An 8,674-nucleotide genomic window follows, 5' to 3' on the forward strand; every position below is an offset into this window, starting at 1 on the left:
ACCCCCTATCTCTCTCTCTTCTCCTTACAGTACCTCTCTCTTGTCCTCACCTCTCTCTCTCTCTCGTCTTGTCCTCACCTCACCTCTATCTCTCTCGTCCTCACCCCCCTCTCTTGATCTATCTCCCTCTCTCTCATCCTCACTCCCTTTCTTTTGTCCTCATCCTATCGCTTTTTTGTCCTCATCCTCTCTCTCTTGTCCTCACCCCCCCTTTTGTCCTCACCTCTCCTCTCTCTTGTATTCACCTCTTTCTCTTGTCCTCACCTCAACCCCCATTTTGCCCTCACCTCCCTCTCTCTCTTGTCCTTACCCCTCTCTCTCTCTCTCTCTCATCGAAGCGTACAGCAGGGAGAGAAGACCTAGGAGCAGCAGCACGGCGATGAGCGATGTCGCGTGGTACTATATGCGGCTGGCCGCCCACAAGCACCCGATCTGCAGCCTGCCTGCCTGAGACCCTGGTCCTGAGGAGGAGTCTAGCCAACCATGCAGTCCGGGATCCCAGCAGCAGCACAGCACACAGCCAGCATCAGCACTGCAGGGAGAGTGCTGCCCCCCTGACCAGGGTTAGTGCGGATGTATACATGCCCCGGCTGACTATCTGTCTTCATCCACACTCTCTCTGGTCCTCTGTCCTCACCAGGGCCGGCTCCAGGCATGTTCGAGTCGAGCGCCCGCGCAGGGCGCCACTCTTAAAGGGCGCCGCACGCTGGCGCCGACATGTTGGATCCTGGAGCCGGCCCTGTCCTAGCCCTGCACGCGCCGCGCTGTTCGGCGCCGGCGTCTGATGTAAGACACTGGCGCCGCACAGCGCGCACAGATAACTAGGGCACAGGCGCCGCACAGCGCGCATGCCTGCAGCTGCATTCTCCCTCCCTCATCGCCGGCACCCGGCACATCAGGTATTCAGGGGACATATGTGGCACAGTGGGGGAATTGATTTTTCTGTCACTGTGGGGGCATATCTGGCACTGGGGGCATTAAGGTATCTCTCTCTGTGGGGGCATATCTGGCACTGGGGGCATTAAGGTATCTGGCACTGTGGGGGCATATCTGGCACTGGGGGTATTAATGTATCTGGCACTGTGGGGAATATCTGGCACTGGGGGCATTAATGTATCTGGCACTGTGGGGGAATATCTGGCACTGGGGGCATTAATGTATCTGGCACTGTGGGGGCATATCTGGCACTGGGGGCATTAATGTATCTGGCACTGTGGGGGAATATCTGGCACTGGGGGCATTAATGTATCTGGCACTGTGGGGGAATATCTGGCACTGGGGGCATTAATGTATCTGGCACTGGGGGCATATCTGGCACGGGCAATAATGTATCTGGCACTGTGGGGGCATTAATGTATCTGGCACTGTGGGGGGCAATAATGTATCTGGCACTGTGTGGGCACTTATGTATCTGGCACTGGGGGCATTTATGTATCTGGCCCTGTGGGGGCATATCTAGCACTGTGGGGGCATTTTTATATCTGGCACTGTGGGGACATATCTGGCACTGTGTGGGCATTTTTATATCTGCCACTGTGGGGACATATCTGGCACTGTGTGGGCACTTATGTATCTGGCACTGTGTGGGCACTTATGTATCTGGCACTGTGTGGGCACTTATGTATCTGGCACTGTGGGGGCATTTATGTATCTGGCACTGTGAGGGCATTTATGTATCTGGCACTGTGAGGGCATTTATGTATCTGGCACTGTGGGGGCATTTATGTATCTGGCACTGTGGGGGGCATATCTGCACTGTGGGGGCATTTATGTATCTGGCACTTTGGGGGCATTTATGTATCTGAACTGTGGGTGCATATCTGGCACTGTGTGGCCATTTATGTAGCTGGCACTGCTGGGGGGCATGTCACGTGTAGCTGGCACTGCTGGGGGGCATGTCACGTGTAGCTGGCACTGCTGGAGGGCATGTCACGTGTAGCTGGCACTGCTGGGGAGCACGTCACGTGTAGCTGGCACTGCTGGGGGGCATGTCATGTAGTGTTCCCACTAGGCGTCTGTGGCTAGGCAATGTGTCTCAGTGCTCTCCTTGGTGCAATGTGTCTCAGTGCTGTGCCTGACGCAAAGTGTATAGGAGGTTCTACCTGGTGCAGTGTGTATTAGCTGCACTACTGTGTGGTGTAATGCAAATTGCCACTATTATGTGGCCACGTACCTTCCCCACTAAGTAACTCCCCTTAATTTTTGCTGCGCGCCTTCGGCGCGCACTATCCATGCTTTGGCATATAGGTATGGGAACAACAAGCAGTATGTACATCATTTTGCCCTCCTAACGTAAAAATGTGCCCTCCCTGTGATCAGCACCATGCCCTAAAAAGTGAACACTATCATGTGTAGCTGGCATTGCTGGGGGGCATGTCATGTGTAGCTGGCACTGATGCGGGGCATGTCATGTCTAGCTGGCACTGCTGCGGGGCATGTCACGTGTAGCTGGCACTGCTGGGGGGGGCATGTCACGTGTAGCTGGCACTGCTGGGGGGCATGTCATGTCTATCTGGCACTGCACATTATGTGTATCTGGCACTATACTGGAGACATTGTGTGTAAGGAACACTACTGTGGCTATGTGTAAGGCTGCTAATTGTGTGAAAATATATTTATAGTTTGATGATATGAAGTTACGAGGACACGCCCACTTTTCCAGGGGCCACGCCCACTTTCCCCAGAGGCCACACTCACTTTTCCAGAGGCCACACCCACTTTTCCGGGAACGCGCGTTACATTTTCTCGCTCAGGGTGCTAGTAGGCCTGGAGCCGGCCCTGAGTCTACCACAATATAATCAAACAGTACACTTATGACTGTAGCTTTCTCAGAGCTGTCTCCTATAGCAACAATATTGTTGCAAACAATATTTTGCAGAAAAGGAAAGTCCTCAAGCTGTCTGTTACTTTCCTACAGAGCTAGGTGATTAGTAGCAGCAATTATTGTCAAATCTTGCAACAACTAACATAGATATACAGTAGCGGCAGTTGTTGTCCTAGAATGATCAGCACATTGCCCTGTATTTAAAAAAAAAACAGTATTTAAAAAGAGCCTATTTTATCAGGTTAATGCAATTTGTAACTGGCAGTCTTTATTCTCCAATAGTTCCTTCTCAAACATTAATATACTGTAGCTCAGTAAGAAGTAATTATAATGACCTTGGGGGTCATTCCGAGTTGTTCGCTCGTTGCCGATTTTCGCTATATTGCGAAAAGACGCTAACTGCGCATGCGCAATGTTCGCAGTGCGTCTGCGCCAAGTAAATTTCCTAATAAGTTAGGTATTTTACTCACGGCTTTACGACAGGAAGTGGGTGTTTCTGGGCGGAAACTGGCCGTTTTATGGGAGTGTGTGAAAAAACGCTGCCGTTTCTGGGAAAAACGTGGGAGTGGCTGGAGAAACGGGGGAGTGTCTGGGCGAACGCTGGGTGTGTTTGTGACGTCAAACCAGGAACGAAACTGACTGAACTGATCGCAGTGGCAGAGTAAGTGTCGAGCTACTCAGAAACTGCTAAGAAATTTCTATTCGCAATTCTGCGAATATTTCGTTCGCAATTCTGCAATGCTAAGATTCACTCCCAGTAGGCGGCGGCTTAGCGTGTGCAAAGCTGCTAAAAGCAGCTAGCGAGCGAACAACTCGGAATGAGGGCCATTATCCGATTTATAAGCCTGTCCAGGCAGATTTTGTGGCTGGATATTTATATAAATCAGTGTCCAATAGCGGATCCTACCTCCTCCAATTTCCAGTACTGACAGTTCTCAGGGCCGTCTCTACTATTAGGCAGCTTAGGCGGCTGCCCAGGAGCGCCTTACCCTGGAGGGTGCCACTGAATTCATCTAACAAAATCGTAAGGATGTCACTGTATGCGACCTCCTTCTTTTACACTGCGCTGGCGGCACTGCGGGTCTAATCAGGTCTAATCTAGTGTCACCACTATCAGGATGTACCACATAGTGCCATAGTGCTTCCTTCATGCTGACACGTGTAACATCAAGTCATGTGAAGGCACATAGGAGCGGAGTAACTATGGATCCAGAGGTACGCACCCACGGCCGCTCTTCATAGCCTTGATGCACCTCCTCTAGGCCCCTGGATTCCAGCTCTCCAGCAGCAGTCAGCACCTGACTACATTTCTGCACCCAGTACCATCTTTGTAATGCTGGTGCCACCTGTAAGAGAAACCATGCCAATTATGAGGGTAACAAGGAAGCACCTTTTAGGTAAGTAACCCATGGGGGCTTCTGTGGAACCACAGACAGCACAGTTCTTACAGCCCGATGGGGGGTTTGCAACTTTGCACGTGTAAACAGCATAATATGGAAAACACAGGCACTGGGGCAAAATACAGTAAATATAGACGAGAGGGGGGCAGTAATTAACTTACAGATGGGGGGATGGAATACAGTAAGGAGAATACAACTATATGTATTAGTGTATATACTGTATGTATATGTACACATACAATTAAATATCCCCACCAGACCCCATATGCAGATGCATCTCCCGGCACTCTGCAAAAACGTAAAATTGGCCTCAGTATCCTACGCAATTCCTAACATGCCAGGTAGCGTGTATATGTGGTATCCCCCAGAACTTACAGGACTCGTGCTCCCTTCAACTGACATGTACATTGCCTTATTGTACCAGGTGCTCCATGTAGGACCCTATGAGAACCTGTGTAGCCCAGACTTTTTGCCAAAAAGGACAGCTGTATACTCTGGGCTGCCATATAAACAGACATAACCTGCAGCTTTACCCTTTCCCCCCTTTTTCTTGGAGCCTAGCAACAGTGGATGGTGTGATGGAGGACACAGCCCACACCTCTCATCTGATTGGCCAATCCCTAGAGAGAACCCAGAGGAAGGGTGGAGTGATGGAGAGATTGGTGTGAGGACTGGGGGGTGCTGTAAGCTGGGACAGCAGAGAGGACAGCAGAACAAGCAGTGGGATCCTGAGTGAGTTGCAGAGGCTGAGTTCCTGTGTGTCAGTTCCAGAGTATCCTGTCAGCCCTAGTATCATTGTGCAAGTCCCAGCAGCAACAGCAAGGAACTCCTCTGGAGAGAGAGGGAGTGAGATCAGTGAGGTTTCATCAGTAACAGCTCACTGCCCATATAAGAACAGAGGAAGTAGCAGCTACAGAGAATGCCCTATCCATGCAGAGACAGTGCTGTGAATACAGCAGCCAGAGACAGCACTGAGAGGTAACTCCATCCTCAGGGAGGATTCTGTACAAGTAAACAGGCTCCCTGCTCACACACTGTCTACAAACATTGCAGCTGGCACTACTCCAGGAGTATAGAACCACTTTTGTCTGTGGCACAGCATAACTTGTTGCCAGCAATAGCACAAACTGCCTCCTCTTACATTAAATGCCCTAAGTCTTAGTAGAAAGGACAGCACACACAGTGCTAGTGCCACCGATGCTTATCTGCCAGGCCTTACAGACCAGTGACATTGTACATCAGATGAACTGTGACAGCCAGGTTACAGTGCAAAGGAGGCCTGAACAGAACTACCCAGAGTGAATGGGAAAGGCAGTGGATCAGTTTTCCCTCAGTGTGGCCACAGAGAGGACAGGCCTTTATTTACACTACAGGGACATGTCTAAGAAAGACTAAATATATATATGCATATATATCCACGTGTGGACACACTCTAAAGGGGGTTACAGACCTGTGCACAGGCGGAAGAACATAAGTTGTACTAATACTTCTGAATACATGGGATACTCAGTAAGGGTAATCAGATAATTGTAACTGGTAACAAACTGTTTTTCTTATGCATGCATATTTTGATGGTAACAGCTTGAATATTTGAGTTAAGGTTTGAATAGTATAATAAGTCAATATAACCAATTCAGGTAAACGTGCATAACTGCTGAGAAGGACGGTGATGGGATATGCAACACCTGAATAATTAAACAGTCTATGACAGTATTGGCATAATCTACGGTGTGAAGACCAACTGTTTATTATCTGTACTTGATGATTTACTGTAACGTATTACTATTATTCAAGTTGTTTGATTTTCCCACTGCCTTTAATAAACCGAAGTTGAGTTGACTGCTCCCTGAACAACCCACTTGTGCAGACGTATATCCCTTACATCTCCGAAGTATCGTGAACGAACTTCCATCTTAAGTTGGTATCCCGGTACACAGATAGTGTAAAGCGGACATAATCACCAGGTAAAAGATCATCTACTCACCCAATAACATTGTCCTTTATTTGCCCGGGTACCACATTTGGCGTCAACGAACAGGATCCGAGTGCAATCAGGAGAAAACTCACTAATTGAAAGATGGAACAACAACAGGCTGCAGGAGGAGGAGCACCACCGGTAGTACAGAACCAGGAACAAGAACAACAGGCAACCCCGGCAACGACACCGAATGCTCCAATAACCTTACCCTACTACTTTGGGGCGCCGTGGCTTCCAACCTATAGCGGAGATGCCAACAAGCCACAGTGTACCACGTTTACAGAATTCAAAAATAAACTCAAATCTATGTTCCGGTTGTATACCTTGAACGAACAGCAGAAAGTCGAGATTCTGGTAGGTCAACTCACAGGGTCAGCTCTAAGAGAAGTCATATCCTGGCCCACTGAAAACAAGAAAGAGGTAGACCAGATCTTAAAGAGATTGTCCACTACTTTTGAGACAAAAACCCTCCCCGAGTTAAAAATGAAGCTGTATGCGCGCAAACCGCAACCGGGCGAGACCCTCCGAGACTACGCCCTGAGTTTACAAGAAACACTAAGAGCGATCCAAGCAGTTGACAAAGATGAAGTCAGAAATGCAGACGAAGCGCTAACGATTCAGTTTATTGAAGGAGCCTCAAGGGAGAGTGTCAAAACCCAACTACGACTACTCAAAATGCAAATGCCGGGGAAAACCTTCCTAGACTTCAAGGAAGCCGCCATCACAATAACTGGCAACCAATCGGGAAGAGAAGAAGAGTACCCAGAGCTGGTGGACTTCAGAGAATCCTCAGAGCTGATGGGAGCTACTGCTTCCAGTCCCGAAAGACCGAAACGAGTCAGAGATCCAGTGGTGCAGAGTAGTCAGCACCCCTCAGGAGATCAGATACAAACCCTACGCAAGCAGATGGAAGAGTTAACGGTGGGGATGGCAGAGATCCAGAGAGAAATGCGACTCCTAGCGAGACCACCGACACCCAATTCTGGAGAACCTAGATGGAGGTCCGAGCGACAGAGGTCGGCCAGAAGACGCTGGGAACCACCTCCAGAGTACGGGCGGCGGCCTTCAGACCAGTTCGACAGCCAGGGTCGTCCCGTTTGTCATCGATGCCAGGCAATAGGGCATATTGAGAGGAACTGCGACCAGATCGAACATTTAAACTCCAATGCCCCGAGGACGGAGACCGAGCCTCGGGGGACACAATAAGGTTAAAACCAACCTCTGAAGAAGGATGGCCACACTATGGCAGGCAATGCCATATAAATGCAGATGAGTTAACCGACATATTAAATACCGACACTCCTGTCCACACAAGGAAAATTTCAGGAAAGGTCATCTGGTTTCATGTGCGACGTGGGTATGGATTCATCAATCGTGATGACACCAAGCAAGATACATTCATTCATTATACGGCCATACAGAGGAACAACCCCAGAAAATACTATTGCAGCCTGGGAGAGGGAGAGATGGTGGAATTTGACATAATCAGGGGAGAGAAAGGTCTACGAGCAATCAACGTCACGGGTCCAGGTGGTGCTCCAGTGAAGGGCAGCAGGTATGCAGCAGATCGCAGGCATTATTGGTGCCATCCACACCGTGGAGGTCATCCACGTCACTACCGATGCCATGGAGATGGAATGTATTCCACAGAAAACGTGACAGAAAGTGTAAACCAGAGGCCATCTGTATGCAGTCAACAGGATCCTAATGCCGAATCGCAGAGTGCATTATTGGGAAGAACAGCTAACCTTGAGAAACCAAGTGGATATACGCAACAGAACCTGCAAGAAACTGTTCGGTCGTTTCGGTGTGGACCTACGATGATGGAAGACACCAATTCCAATACGGCCTACCTCAATCCGGCTCATTCAAACGCTACTGATCAGGACCGGGAAGTAGAAGTAGTGACCCACAAGGCCACAGAGGAAGACTTAGAATCCTCTAAACCCAATGCATCAGATTCAGTTATGCTCATCCCTAAACCTCACCATCCTGCAAAAACCCAGGGGGAAGCTAAAGAGGCCGTGAAATGGCTCTTTCCAGAGTTGCATCGTCCTGACTATGAGTACACCTCAATGAGTGGTGAAGAATTTATCTCACTGTTGCAGCAGGCATCGAGAAAGCCAGGGAAGAGGCGCACAGGGGTTCTAGCCCATTAGTTATAGACCCTTCTCATGTCTGATCTGTAATGATTATACTAATGTGATTTTCAAACTTGTTTGCTCTACAGTTACTAAATGCATTGAGGTTTAAAACATAATTGTTTCAGTACCTGCAACCCAATGTATTTCATGTCAGTAAAATGTCAATGTTGTGAAAAAAAAAAATAATGACTTTATGACTATGTGGAGAGACGAATGCGTGAGGACACGCATCATTCAAGCGGGGTTGAGTGTGGTATCCCCCAGAACTTACAGGACTCGTGCTCCCTTCAACTGACATGTACATTGCCTTATTGTACCAGGTGCTCCA

The sequence above is a fragment of the Pseudophryne corroboree genome, chromosome 8, assembly GCF_028390025.1.
Source record: "Pseudophryne corroboree isolate aPseCor3 chromosome 8, aPseCor3.hap2, whole genome shotgun sequence".
Classification (NCBI taxonomy): Eukaryota; Metazoa; Chordata; class Amphibia; order Anura; family Myobatrachidae; genus Pseudophryne; species Pseudophryne corroboree.